The 14883-nt window shown below is 39.5% G+C and overlaps 2 pseudogenes across 2 annotated transcripts in view; one reads left to right on the top strand and one right to left on the bottom strand.

Annotated features, from left to right (window-relative positions):
• LOC307068772 (RNA/RNP complex-1-interacting phosphatase-like) overlaps positions 1-14883 on the bottom strand; it is a 46268-nt pseudogene that overhangs the window by 6836 nt on the left and 24549 nt on the right. Inside the window, exons 2-5 of the transcript in view lie at positions 11308-11383; positions 10200-10332; positions 6550-6677; positions 3187-3243 (exon numbers count right to left, since the gene is read on the bottom strand). The product of the transcript in view is annotated as an RNA/RNP complex-1-interacting phosphatase-like (transcript). The remainder of the gene's footprint in view (positions 1-3186; positions 3244-6549; positions 6678-10199; positions 10333-11307; positions 11384-14883) is intronic.
• On the top strand, positions 806-1546 carry LOC307068760 (RING finger protein 11-like; annotated as a pseudogene). Its single transcript has 2 exons — positions 806-1085; positions 1305-1546. The product of its transcript is annotated as an RING finger protein 11-like (transcript).

Below are 14883 nucleotides of genomic sequence, written 5' to 3'. Positions count from 1 at the left end.
ACCTCACACCGGTTAGAATGGGCATCATCAGAAAATCTACAAAGAACAAATGCTGGAGAGGGTGTGAGGAAAGGGAACCCGCTTGCACTGCTGGTGGGAATGTAAACTGATACAGCCACTATAGAGAACAGTATGGAGGTTCCTTTAAAACTAAAAATAGAATTACCACATGATCCAGCAATCCGACTACTGGGCATATACCCAGAGAAAACCATAATTCAAAAAGACGTATGTACCCCAATGTTCAAGGCAGCACTATTCACAATAGGTAGGCCATGGATGCAACCTAAATGCCCATTGACAGATAAAAGGATAAAGAACAAGTGGTACATATATAGAATGGAATATTACTCAGAGATAAAAAAAGAACGAAACTGGATAATTTGTAGAGACGTGGATGGACCTAGAGACTGTCATACAGAGTGAAGTAAGTCAGAAAGAGAAAAACAAATATTGTATATTAATGCATATATGAGGAATCTAGAAAAATGGTACAGATGAACCGGTTTGCAAAGCAGAAATAGAGACACAGATGTAGAGAACAAACGCATGGACAACAAAGGGGTAAAGTGGGGCAGGGCGGGGGTCGGTGGTGGTGAGATGAATTGGAAGATTGGGATTGACATGTATACACCAATATGTAAAAAATAGATAACTGGTAAGAACCTGCTGTATAAAAAATAAATAAATTTTTTAAATTCAAATATAAATTTTAAATAATTAATTAATTAGTTAATTAAAAAAAAAGAATGAGGTTGGAAGACTGTCAAAACAGCACACGGAACACACACTCAAGCCCTGGAAGATGAGGAAGTGCCATAAGTCCCCCACTTCGGATGACATCTCCCTGCCTCACAAGTCTCAGGCCGACTGGACTAGCTTTGGCAAGGGGATGGAGCTGGATCAGGAGCCGCTGCTGCCATATCTGGATCAAGTTCCAGTTTTGGTCTATCATTCAACACCTAGCCAGATTCGCCTAGCAACTCAGCTGAGAGGAACAAAATAGGATAGCTCAAAGAATAGGCCTCACACTGCATCAGCCTAAAGGTGTTTATGACCCTGGAAGAAATGGATCAGAAGAAAGGATCCGGGGGACTTCCCTGGTGGTGCACTGGCTAAAGACTCCACACTCCCAATGCAGGGGGCCCGGGTTCATTCCCTGTTCATGGAACTAGATCCCACACGCATGACGCAACTATGAGTTTGCATGCCACAACTAAGGAGCCCAGCGGCTGCAACTAAGACCCGGCACAAACAAACAAGAAAAAATCAATCAATAAAATAAAACCAATATTAAAAACAAGATCCGGGAGTGTGTGATCTGTATGATGGACTTTGCTTATGAGAACCCAGTTTGATTTCTGCTGTGTATGCAGATCACCTGGGCTGTACAGATGACTGGCTGATGAGATCCCTTACGTGCCCCTGCTGCATGGAGACAGTTGATGCAGCACTGCTTTTGTCCTATGAGTCTAACGGAGCCAGTGTCTCTCACCTGACTTCAAGAGAACCATCATTTTTTGTGGTTTTGATCTTTTGTCTTTGAGCCCAAAGAGCCGGGGATTAGGAATTAAGATCATGCATGAAAGTTTCCTAAACATTCCTGAATGGCTGCAGATGTTGGGGAAAAGTACGTGATAGCTTAGAAATTTAGGGGGAAAAGTAGGATGCTAATTTTATGGAAAGCCTTCACTCAGGGTTTAAAAATATAATTGTATTTAGATCTTGTTATTGCTCCAGTATATAGGATTTGTGTAAAGTGTTAGAGCACCTATATATATTTTAATTCTGTGTGAAGGATTAGCATAAAGATAGTGGTTGTTTTTCCTAAGTGAGATAACATTCTGCTTCCCCCTATCCAAATTCTTTTCTGAAGTTGCTGGCATCTCGGTCAAGGTTTTACTTAAAACTACATTTATAACACTGGCACAAACAAAAAAGTAGTTTTAAGCTTCTTTGCATAATTCTTTTTTTAAGAATAAACATAGAGCATTTATTTTTTACTTTATAGGAACTCCACAAGTTAAGGTCCCATCGTTCTTTTGTTGTGATTGTTGTTACTATTGATGGTGCTGTTTTCTGTCTTTGCTGGTTCTTTCTAATCTACCATTTGTCCTTATTGGCATACGATCATCTCTGGGTCACAAGATGGCTGCTGTAAAACCAAGGATCATATTCTAACAAAACAAGGAGGAAGCAGAAAAAGAGTCCAAATGGTCCTTTTCCTAATGCATATTTATCTTTTTCAGAGAAAAATATCATTCTCATAAGCACAATAACAGCCTTCCCCTAATTACTCATTTGCCAAAACAGACTGATATGACCATTCATAACACAATTTATGGCAAAGAGGGGTATGATAATGATTGCCTCAGCCTAACAAGGATTTATCCACTAAAGCTGAATGCTTCACTCCTCAAAGAAATCAACACTTTTCTACATACAAAACACAAGTCTCTTGAAGGGTTCTTCATAAGTGCATTATTGAAGAATTTAGTATGTCATAAGCACTTAAGGATTTGACATTCAACTGTAGTAGTATCCATGTTGGTTAATTTTCTTACAAGCCCCATGATGAATTTGAGAAAAACTGAAAGAACCAGAGTATCAGGTTCTATTAAATTCTTACATGTATCTTGCTTAAGTTTTGGTTCATTAATTTATATCCAACTACCTAAAGCAAATTTGGAGGAAAAAAATAATAAAGAAAGAAGTAAAGAAAGAAAGAAATAAGATTGAGGTCTCCAAATATTTTCATAGGAAGATGTCCACCATATATTAAATTATAAACCAGAATGTCTAAATACTATACAATTAAATCACATGTACAGTCAGTTCTGTATATCCAACGGTTTCATATCCTACAGATATGGAAGGCCAACAATACTACACCATTTTACATACGGGACTTGAGCATCCGAGAATTTTGGTATCCATGGCGAGTACTAAAAACAATCCCCTGCAGATACCAAGGGACCATTGTATATGCTTCCATCTGGATTTTTTATGTCTCAAAAATATGTGCTAAATTATTACTTGTCGTAACCTCTGAGTAGGGGGCAAAATTGCCTTCCACTTCATACACTTCTCTGACTGCATTTTTTGCATTCAGCTTACATTAACTTACATTACTACTGTAAACAGAACAATTTAAACATGGTCTGCCTTTTGGGGTTGGCCACTCACCTGCAGATGTGGTAGCCAGTCCTGTTTAAATCAGGGGTACAGTGGACACCAATAAGTCTGTATATAGAAAGGGAATATGGAATTAAGTAAGCGAAGTAGAAACACTAAAAACAAGTTAAACAGTTTTCTGAAGAGTAGCCTTTATTAGTTACCACAGCACGACCACTATCCTGAAAAGGAAAAACTCTGAAGAAAAGAGTGTTTTTGCAAGAACAGACTATAAAGAATTAACTATTATAAAGTCAAAAGTCATTGTGTCTGAGAATTTTTGCATAGCCTCCAATCAGATGCAATTGTGTGGAATGGAGAATGTCCATCAGGAACTGATTTGACAATAGTAAAAGGCAGTGGAAAAAAACAGGCTATCAGAAGAATAGAATTTGTTTTTGAGTGAAAGAAATGGAATGCCTTCACTTTTAATGCTCAATATTAAAAAGAACAAACAGTTTCTGAAGGGCTCTTGGGGTCCCAAAGCACCTCCATTCCTTCTCTCATTCACTACTCCTCACATGACACGGGTCTACGTGCCTGTGCAGTTCTCGGGTGAGTAGCACCGTGCTTATTTCACAATGAAAAAGTAAGGCTTCAGACGTAAGCCCAAGCTGCACAGCAGGCAAACAGAAAAGAGACTAGAATCGAGTCTCACATTTTTCCAACTATGCCACAGTATTTCGTGGACCAGTACTTAATAAAATTATGAGAAAGTAAATAAAAAACAACAACATGTAGCTGATCTCTGCAAAAGGTATGTCTGTGACTACGTGGTGTCTGGCATTCGTCATCTCCTGCCTGGATTACTACCGCCCTACAATTCTAACAATCTCTTCTATTTCAACTGATCCTCCACATGGAAGATGTTACCTTTCTAAAATAGAAACTTGGCTGGATGGCTCTGTTGTTTAAATACCTTCACTTAGCGCAGAATAAAGCCCAAGTTTTTAGCACAGCATTAAGAACTCTTTATAAACAAATACCAGTCTGTCTCTCCAACTGAATGTTACATTCAAACTAAATTACAAGGACCTACATCATCCACCTCCCTCCTTTCCCCTGCCAGCCTCCCTGACCCCATTCTCTACTGCCCTGCCCTCACTCAGTATCCCCTGTCCAGCCACACTGGCTTCCGTACTATTCCTCAAACATGCCAAGCACCGTCGTGCCTCAGGGACTTTGCACCTACTATTCCTTCTGCTTCAGAACACACCCTCCCAACCCATCTCCACTCTCCCAGATATCCAATGGCTTTTTTCTCACTTCAAGGCTCTGCTCAATCGACATCGTAATAGAGGGGACTTCCCTGATCACCTACCACATTCCCTCATCTCTTCATCTTCTTTTTTTATTCTCCAAAGCATTTACCACCATTGACATTCCACATATTTACTTATTTATTCATCTCGCTCCCGCACTAGAATGTAAAGTACATAAGGGCAAGAACTGTTAATACTGCCTCGAACACTGCCTTCAACTTAGAAGGTGTTTTATAAATATTTGCTGAAAAGAAATGTATGAATTCCTTTCCCTTGCACACTACCCTCTAGTCACATAAGAGACTGCCCCTCCAGAGCACATGTTCAAGCCCAGTGCCTTTGGTACCTGTTCGCAATAGCTCAGCTGTCCTTTCCTCATTCCAGCAAAATCCTCTTCCACAAAGCTCAGCTCAAACGCTGTCTCCTCAGTCAGGCCTTCCTCAGTTTCTCCTCTATATTCCTGCTGCACTTGATTCTTTTATTATAATTAACCCACTTGTAGTCACTACCTGTTTATCTTACTAGATAACTGTAAGTTGCTACTGAACAAAAACTTCTGTCACCTCTGTATCCCTGTGCCCTAACAACAAACCTATTAAGACTCTCGGTCTTTACTAAAACAATTTATTGTCTGAGTCTCTTCGAATTCTAGGGAGTGGATAGTATAGTCTCCTCCTCATTATCAGTGAGCCTGGCATCTGTGGGAGGGGCTTATAGCAGAGGAAGCCACCAATGGATCATAACTAAGGTCCTGAGACTGCAGTGGCAGAGATCATGGTGAAGTTAGCCCACTGCATGCAGAAGACCCACAGAGGAGTCAGCATATGCAATGGACAACACTTGGTATAACATATGAACAATCAAGGTTTACAAACGTGCTCTCATGCACTTGTAAGGATCTTCTAGCCCACGCGGAGCACACAGAACACACACAAAGGAGCCTGGAGGAAGTGAGGAGGCCGGCAGCTGCACCCTAACATCTTAAGAGGTAACATTTCTGTGACTACAGTTTACACAAATCAGAAAATTTGCCTCCTTTCTAGACACCCTGGATATCACAGGCAAGGCCAAGTCTCTCAACTTTTAAAGCTAAAGTACAGGGAAGATCTGTGAATTGGGCTTAAGATATTTAAGAGCAAGGACCTGCATTAAGCACCCAGGTTATGGAATGAAAATTTATCTTGAAATTCCAGTGTATCCCTCTCTTTCTCACTCCCTATCCCCTATCTTACCACCTCCATCTCTATTCCTTCTCGCTACTCCTTGTTTTATGTATATATGTGCATCATTTTTATATATATGGAATATGTACTGTCTGTTAAGTTTATTTAATAAAGTGAACACTCCTCAGGCTAAATTTAGAAAAAGGAAAAAACGAACACTTTCTCATGTGGGTCAGTGGTGATCCAAAGACAAAAAATACCTCAGTCTTAAAACATGGCAAATACCATGTTCCTTTTGATAGTTAGATGGTAGAAAAACCCAAGGACGCTATTAAGACCTACTATCAAGAGAGTACATCTTAAAGCAGAAACAAGAAAACACCAGCCTTTTAAGTTCTTCCTGTCGGTCAGGATAAGAATAAGAGGTGGTAATGTTCTTCCTCACTTGCACCCAAAGTATAAAAGCAGTATAAAAGCAGCAAAAATATCTTAAACACATATGATGAGGAAGCCACTCTTCTGGTCCACTCTGTTTTGTTTGGCTTCTAGGTATCTGTCTCACTCCGAAATTATGTTTATGTTTTCTCTTTTATATACGCTAAGAATCTGAGAGTCTTAACCTTTTCTTCCACCTCTCAACCAATAAATAGGACAAAAGAACATTTTTATTTTTTTATGTCTTTTCCATTCAAATGTTTAAAAAAGAGATAAATAAGCTAGTTCAGTTCATATTTCTCACAAAATTCACTTTCCAAAAAACTAAATTGTCTGTGACCATAAACAGGAAAAACACCGTACTGTATTAGCACCATCTGACATTTCCACCTTGATGTTACTAAACACAACAGGCCTAACGTCACAACTATTAAAAATGATAAAAATCCCCAACCCCACTCAAAATGCATACCAAAGTTCAGGTAAAGGAAAAAACAAAACAAAATTAAAAGAATTCACCATTATCTTTATTTTCTTTCAGAAACCCATTAACAGCACATTGAAATTTAATAATAGTGTCATCATCTGGCACCGGATGCCCAATTGTACAAATGCTTAAGTAAGGAATAGTTTCTGGTAAGTCCTATAAGGCAAAACCATGAAAATATGTATTATTTCCTTTGCAGGGAAAGAATAAAAAATTAATTAGAGAAGGCAGAATATAAACTAAGAGAGGACATTAAACTTAGTATGTCAGTCATTCTGATAAGAACCATTTTCTCCAAAGCTGCTTTAACCAGTAAGTATCACTTGATTTTCATTAAAACTGCAGAATGGACAGTTACTAGGCATGCAAAACGAAAAGCAAATCTATGTGAATGACTGAACATGTAACTCAAAATGATAGAAACAGTTCCAACTATATTTATGTTCTATCTCACATTTCAGGGGCCATACAGAGGCTGTGATTTAAGTAGAATAGTAGAATAGAGTCAGAAGAACTTCGATTCGAATTAGGAAATAGAGCAAATTTCAGGCAGTGTTGAGAACTGGTATTCTTGGGGTGGGAGAAAGTAAGGCTATCAATAGAAGACAGAAAAGGATAAGTGAAAATTCTCTAGTTCTAAATTTAAATGGAAAGTAGCAGTATGAACCTATGACATATTTTAGAAATATTAGCAACAAACATCCATATTGCCTAGCTCTGACCACTGAAAAAGTCTAGAAACAACTGATGTCATGTCAAAAGGACTCAGGAGTCACTGAGGAGCTCCAACTGGCCCAAGATAGGGCCTAACTTAGAATAATAACTATAGCAGAGTCCACAGTGATATGACTAAATAAATTTAAAAAAATTGATCACCACTGGAGGATATTTGTGAATCAACTCATTATTTTGAAAACTGTTAAATTAAAGAAGAGAATCATGCCTCTACTACTGGGCAACCAAATAGTTGATGAGGGGAATCTTCTCCTCATAGAAATATACCCAGCTAATAAGTGAAAAAAAGAAAAACAGAATTCACCATTTTATTTATTTAATTTTCAGATACGTGGGCCTCTCACTGTTGTGGCCTCTCCCGTTGTGGAGCACAGCCTCCGGACACGCAGGCTCAGCAGCCATGGCTCATTGGCCCAGGCACTCTGCGGCATGTGGGATCTTCCCGGACCGGGGCACGAATCCATGTCCCTTGCATCGGCAATAGGACTCTCAACCACTGCACGACCAGGGAAGCCCCCACCATTTTTGGAAGCCTCAACTGAATTAATGGATGTAGGTATGAATCATCAGTGACTGCTAATATCACAGAAAGAGAAAATTATACGTCTCCATGGAAGAACACATCATCACCTATGAAACTGTCTTGCCAAAACAAAACATGCAAGCTTCATTCTGATCAACTACCAATTTACAGGAAATAAAAGGATTGAACAATATGTTAACAACACATGGAATGTAACCATCAAAATCCACATGGGACAAATTACCTGCTTTCTTTAAAAATAACATTCAAAGAGGAAGAAAAAGGGAGAAAGACATGGAGGGAGAACCTATAGATTAAATAAGACTTCGGAGACCTAACAATCAACAGCAAAGTGTGGACCTTATTTGGATCTAATTCAAAATTCTTAAAAACAATTTTTTTATGACATTTAGGAGACAACTGCAAATATGAGCACTCATTGGGTATTTACGATTAAAAAATGATATTAAGGAATAAAAGTCCTATACTTTAAATATACATACCAAATATGTATAGGTGAGGCTTCCCTGGTGGCACAGTGGTTGAGAATCTGCCTGCCAATGCAGGGGACACGGGTTCGAGCCCTTGTCTGGGAAGATCCCACATGCCGAGGAGCAACTAGGCCCGTGAGCTACAACTACTGAGCCTGCGCTTCCGGAGCCTGTGCTCCAGAACGAGCAGCCACGATAGTGACAGGCCCGCTCACAGCGATGAAGAGTGGTCCCCGCTTGCCGCAACTACAGAAAGCCCTCGCACAGAAATGAAGACCCAACACAGCCAAAAGATAAATAAATAAATAAATAAATAAATAAATAATTCCTTTTAAAAAATATATAGGTGTAATTACATGTTGTCTCAGAGCTGCTTCAAGATAACATGGAATGGAGTGAAACAGGTGGGGGTATAGATAAAATATGACAGCCATCAGTTGGTAAATATTAAAGCTGGATGAGTTCATTTGTATACAGGGAACACTTACAGTATTTTGTATACTTTTTTATATGTTTAAAATTTGTTATACTTGTTTAAACACAAGACGACATTGTAGAAAACAGTTTGGCAGTTTCTCAAAGGTTAAACGTAGAGCTACCATATGATCCAACAACTCTGCTGCTACCTACACTGCACATCTAAAAGGACTGAAAACAGGGATTGGAACAAATATTTGTACACCAATGATCATAGCAGCATGATTCACAATAGCTACAAGGTAGAAACAACGCAAGTGTCAATCAACCAATAGTAACAAAATATGGTATATACACACAGTGGGATTTATTAAGGCAAAAAAGGAATGGCATTTTGTTACATGCTATAACATGGATGAACCTTGAAAACACTAGGTTTAGTGCAATACGCCAGACATAGAGGATAAATATTGTACATTCCACTTACACGAGGTACCAAGAAGAGTCAAATTCATTGACACAGAAAATAGAATAGAGGTTACTAAGGGCTGGTGGGAGGGAAAATGGGGTTGTAACTGTTGGACGGTTACAGAGTTTTTGTTGAGGATGATGAACATGTTTTGGTTATAGACAGTGGTGATAGTTACACAACACTGTGACTGTATTAATGCCACTGAACTGCATATTTATAAATGGTTAAAATAAATATGATTTATGTATATTTTACCACAGTAAAAAAAAAAGAGGAATAACTGAGTTGAAATTTCAGTGCTTCCTTGTCCGAGAGTCAGTTTCATCATCTGTAAAATTAGTAATTGTAGTTGTCTATCCTCTGAGCTTAGTGCAGAGTAAGCACTCAGAAGGAGATCTCAGTACTACTTCCACTTCAACAGCAAAGGATTGTTGTAAGGATTAACTAAGTCAATAGATATGAAAGAACTTTCTAAATGGCTATACAAATATTAACAAACTTTAGGTGTTACTGTCTCCCAAGGCCATGGAACAGGTCAGAAGAAGCATAATTCTTTTGCACTGGTATGTCCTACATGGGCCAAGAGAATATATGGGTTTCTGTACTCTCTCAGAAGGTATTAGGAAAAGAAAGCATAAAACTTAGAGAACAATTGTCTTTTACCCTGATGCTTAAACATGCTCAGGCAACTGCTTAAAATAAGTGCTAAAGACATAATGGACATACCTTTCTTTCCTTTTAGGCTACTAATATTCTTGCTAAAAGTTTACTTCGCTTTCCAAACATAGAACATGGAAGCTTACAGAATTTCTTCAGCATATCTACAGCCTACTGCCAAATACTATAGTTCAATTCATATCTTTCATCTCATTCTGCAACAGCAATTACAAATGTGTATTTAAGGAAACCACTAGCTTCCCTTTCTGAACCCATGAAAAGAAGGCCAGGATTCACCTTAGCATAAGATGATAACTACTGAATTACTATGAATTATGACAGTATCAGAAAGAAGGTCGTTTTCAATTACGGGTTCCATTTACCTCTGGCTTATAATAGCGGCACGTGTACGATAGGTCAATTATCAGCCCGTGTTCTTCATTCTGTTCTTGGATTTTGTTTAAAAAGATGCAAGGGGGAAAAACATTCTTCTGGAGCAAGATTCTTTTCAAAACTCTGTCAGAAAGAATAAAATAAGAAGGAACATGTGTCTAAAGTCCTTTACTATATTATCCATTTATTCAAACCCTGTGATGCTAACATATGAGACTCAAAGTAATGTTTCCTCCTCTGGAATTTATAAGCGATATTACAATCCTTTCTTCCAGAGAGATTAGATGGAAGAAAATAAGTTCACTTCTATATATTTATTTCTATGTGTGTTTATTTCATGTTGGTGTCCTAACTGGACTGTAAATTCCCAGAAGGCAGGGACCACATCAATTTTGCCTACCACTGGATGGCCAGCTCCAAGCAGAGTGCCTGTAAGTACACACATAAATAAATACTTCTTGAATATCTACCTATAAGAAGGATGGCTTTCACTGCTAAATATTCTTTTATGTATTTGGCTTATTTATGTTCTCTGTTCCATTGATCTGTTTGGTTATTCAAGTGCCAGCAACACACTTTTCTTTTTAAGTTAGTAGACTAGTTTTAGAGCAGTTTGACATTCACAGCAAAACTGAGCAAAAAGTACACAGTTCCCACTTATACCTCTCTCCTTCACCCACACAGTCTTCCCCATTATCAACATGCCATACCAGTGTGCTTCATTTGTGAGAATTCATGAACCAACACTGACACATCATTATCAATCAAAGTCCATAGGTTATTGCATTCATGGTACAAGTAACTGACTATTTCTTTATTTCTAGTATAGTCATCCCCAAACATTTTCATACTGAGATACATATTGCTGTCTTAATCATTACTTTATTCTTTATAGTTAGGGCATTCCGTTGGGATTTTTTTTTAATTAAGTACAATAGTAAGTTGTATTTATCTATAAATTCCATTTCTGGATAGTAAAGGAGGTATTAAAAAGTATTTGTTGTAAAAAGGCAAAATGGAGTATGACGGTGTTGAGAGCCAGGGCTCTATATGGTGAATTCAGATTTCTGGAAGAATACGGTAATAACTTTTGCTTACCTTTTTTAAAGGAACTTTGAAAGCAATGAAACGAGTCCCAGGCATCCGCTGTCCAACTGGGAGATAGTCCTTCCAAATATTAATATATTTTTGTTAGGCAAATTTTATGTTAGGCTGTTTCCCTGCACAGGATGAGTGTGCCCTGAAAACGGAAAGCATATCCCTCTACAGTAGGTCCCTCTTCTTTCTGCTTTGCATTTTGCTGCTCCACTTATTCAACCCCACCTTGTAATAATCTACACTTCCCTTGTTCCTGTTTCCCCATCTGGAAAACAGATAAAAGGCAACAAAACAATGCAAAGGTCTCAACAAATAAGGGATATCTAAACCCAGAGATGGCCAGAACTTCTGAATCCCTGATATAACCTAGCCCAGTGTTGACTACAATGGTATCATTAATACATGCATGTTGACTGCAAGTGTTTGAACTCAATTCTTCCACTTCACAGTTTTGTTTTAGTCCTCATACAAATCCTGATAATAAAATTCGTAATGCTAGGAATCACAGTGAACAATAATATCTGAACTGATTGCTGTAAGATGAGTGAGAACTAAGGTTAATTCAGTGTATCTGAAGCAAAGAAAGTGGGGGCAATAGTGGCACAAGATGGGGCTAGAGAAGCAGAGAGGATTCTAGACCAAGAAGAGTCTTAAAGGCCAACGGTGTGTTTTCTATTCTCAAAACAATGGTTTTCAGCGCTGTCTATGAGCAATGTTCCAACTTGCTTTTAAGGTTTCTTGTGTGAAGAATGGATTGGAAGGAAACAAGAAATATGGACACGAGTTAGGACCTAATTGCAACAGACAGGCAAGTTCAGTATTAGGAGGTTGAGGAAGAGCTGACAGATTCAAAAGAAACTCAGGAGATAAACTGAAGCGGGCTTAATGGGCTATGAGATGGAGGAAAGGAAGGTCTTAGGGAATTAAAGGGTTTACTGCACACATGAGCAAAGTCCAAAATCAATCATTTGAACGTACAGAGGTAGATCTCTCAAATGACACAGGTTAGCAAGCAACAGTACGGCCTTTATAATTCCTAGAGACAACACAAATCAACTGTTTCGATGGAAAAGTCGGCAGTACCCGTGCGTTTTTTCACTCAACTTAGTTGCAGTTCCTCTTACTCACATTTTCTCTGCCAAAACAACACAGCTTGAGGAATAGAAGGGGACTCCATTTTGGTAATTAAGGAGTGTCCACAACACTCACAGTCCCATCTTAAAAAGCAGTCCCTCTGCCTTTTACCCGAGGAGAAATGGCCAGAGCCTCCCTTTTAAAACGGTGCGGGGAAATCAGAACATCTCACACTGTCCCTTTCAACCACTGTGAACTGAGCCGCGACACGACCAATACCCCCTATAGCACAGCGCGGACGGGGCAGCGGCCGGGGGCAACAGTGACAGGAGACAGCACAAGACACGAAGCCCAGGCCCAGGGGCTCTGAGCTCCACCGGCAACGCCCAGGGGCCGAGGCGTATTACCTTTCCGGGATGTGCTTTCCGCCCTTCCTCCTGGCCAACGAACGTCCGGAAAAGCAGCGACGCTGACCCCAGCGCACACGGGCAGGATGCCACTGGCTCATGTCACCCCCAACATGCCAACCACCCAACGCCAAGAGTGCCAAAGTCGCCAACCCGGCGGCCCTGGTGCCAGCACACGGCGCCGAGCCACAAACGCCCAGGCACAAGCCCACGCTGCTCGCGCAACTCTTTCTACTGCGCAGGCGCCACGGCCCATCCGGATGACGTCATCACGCCGGCGGACTGAGACGCTTCGTTAGGGAAGAGGACTCTGACGGCTGCAATTCCCTCCTTAGCCGGAGGCTGGTAGCAGACGTTCATTAGTTCGTGTGTGTACCCTTCAGAATTCCAATCATACGTGACATGGAAAGTTGTCCCACTCTCCCAGTTTCTTGTGTGGTTTTTTCAGATATTTCCCAAATGCTTACATTCACACTTGTTCTATCTTGTACGTATTTCTACGTAATGGATATCCTGTATTTCATACAAGAGCAGTATAGTATACACAGTCTACAATCTGTCTTGGATAGTGATGTTCCCAGTTAATTTTTGCGTACATCCCTTCTATTCTCTTTAATAGCTGCGTCACATTATATAATTTACATGGCCAGTCCAATATTCATGGACTTTTCTTTTCAGTTTGGGGATATTTTGTTTGCTTTTTGTTTTTGACCTCTGTTACAGATATTTGGAGAATCACACAGCTAAGTACTTGACACTAACAAAATCAACCACTATCCCATAGGGCCTCAGGTACCATGCAAGGATTTGAGGGATTCCAGTATTTAATTAAATCACAATGTGACAATGGGAAGAATTAAGGAGAGCCTCAGGGGTAGACGAACTGGGGATGTTACACCAAGACATGTCTCAGTTAACCTGATGGTTTCAAAATGCAGGAAGGGGGTATAGGGGACAAGACAATACCCTAACTCTAAGAATAAAGGTTTACGTAAGGGTAGGGCCTGATGTGCTTAAGTGTTGAAAGAGAGGTCTTTAGTTTCTTTCCCCTACATGTAAGATTCTTTTAGAGGTTAGGATGAAGCTGAGCTTGCAAGCTAAAGCTAAATGGCTGGAACTAGGGAGAGAAAATAAGTTACATAGGCTAGGAACCAGGAAAAGCCTAACTAAGGATTTGCCTCAATAGAATTGAATGTTGGAACTGAATATTTTAATATGTAAATATTTTACTGATACCAAAATATCTTACCACACTTCCCCCAATCTCACACCACCCACCCTAACCTGCAGTAGCTATGGGTCCCTTACTTTCCTTGGAAATATAGAGAAAAGAGACTGATCTGGCTTGCAGGTATTTAGTAAGTTGTTAGCCTCACATCACATACTAGTATCATGTAAGTAGGCCATGTGAAATAGGAAGCTTAGGGGAAAAACCCTGAGAAAAACTTAAAAGCTTAAGCCACATCTCTATACTACAACACCTTTCACAATTTCTTCTCAGAGAAGCATCATCCCCATCAGTGAAACAACTCATATCTCATAACAGGAAAAATAGGCTTAAAAATTACACGTGTGTCTTTCGAGGTCCCCTCTACGGGATGTCTTCCTGGTACTAGAAAAATCCCCAGAAAGAACAATCTTTGCACCCCTCCCTGAAAGCTTACCACCACGGAAAATGACTAGGTCCATAGATTTCCTCCCTCAAACCAGCTAACCTCACATATAAATCAATAGCAATCAGCCCTTACTCACATTATCACCGTCACAAGAGCAGTTAGGGAGAAAAGCACTAACCACGGGAACTAAAACAGAGGCAATCCAGGCCAAATTGGGCTGATGGTAGATAGCTGCTGCTTACGCTTGGGTGCATAATGCGACTCACCACAGTGTCTTTTTCACAGACCCTTTTTACACTTTCTCCACAAAATACAACAGGTCAAGTTTGTTCATGATGCTTGAAGAGAAAATATTTTCAAGAGAAAAACATGCAATATGTCTTACAATGTTGGAGTCCTTAAAAATATGGCAAGGAAATAACCATTTAAAAAAATTTAAAAAAATTTAAAAAATTTAAATAACCATTTAAATAACCATT

This window comes from Hyperoodon ampullatus, assembly GCF_949752795.1.
Source record: "Hyperoodon ampullatus genome assembly, chromosome: 20".
Lineage (NCBI taxonomy): Eukaryota > Metazoa > Chordata > Mammalia > Artiodactyla > Ziphiidae > Hyperoodon > Hyperoodon ampullatus.
This window is presented reverse-complemented; position numbering and strand designations above follow the sequence as displayed.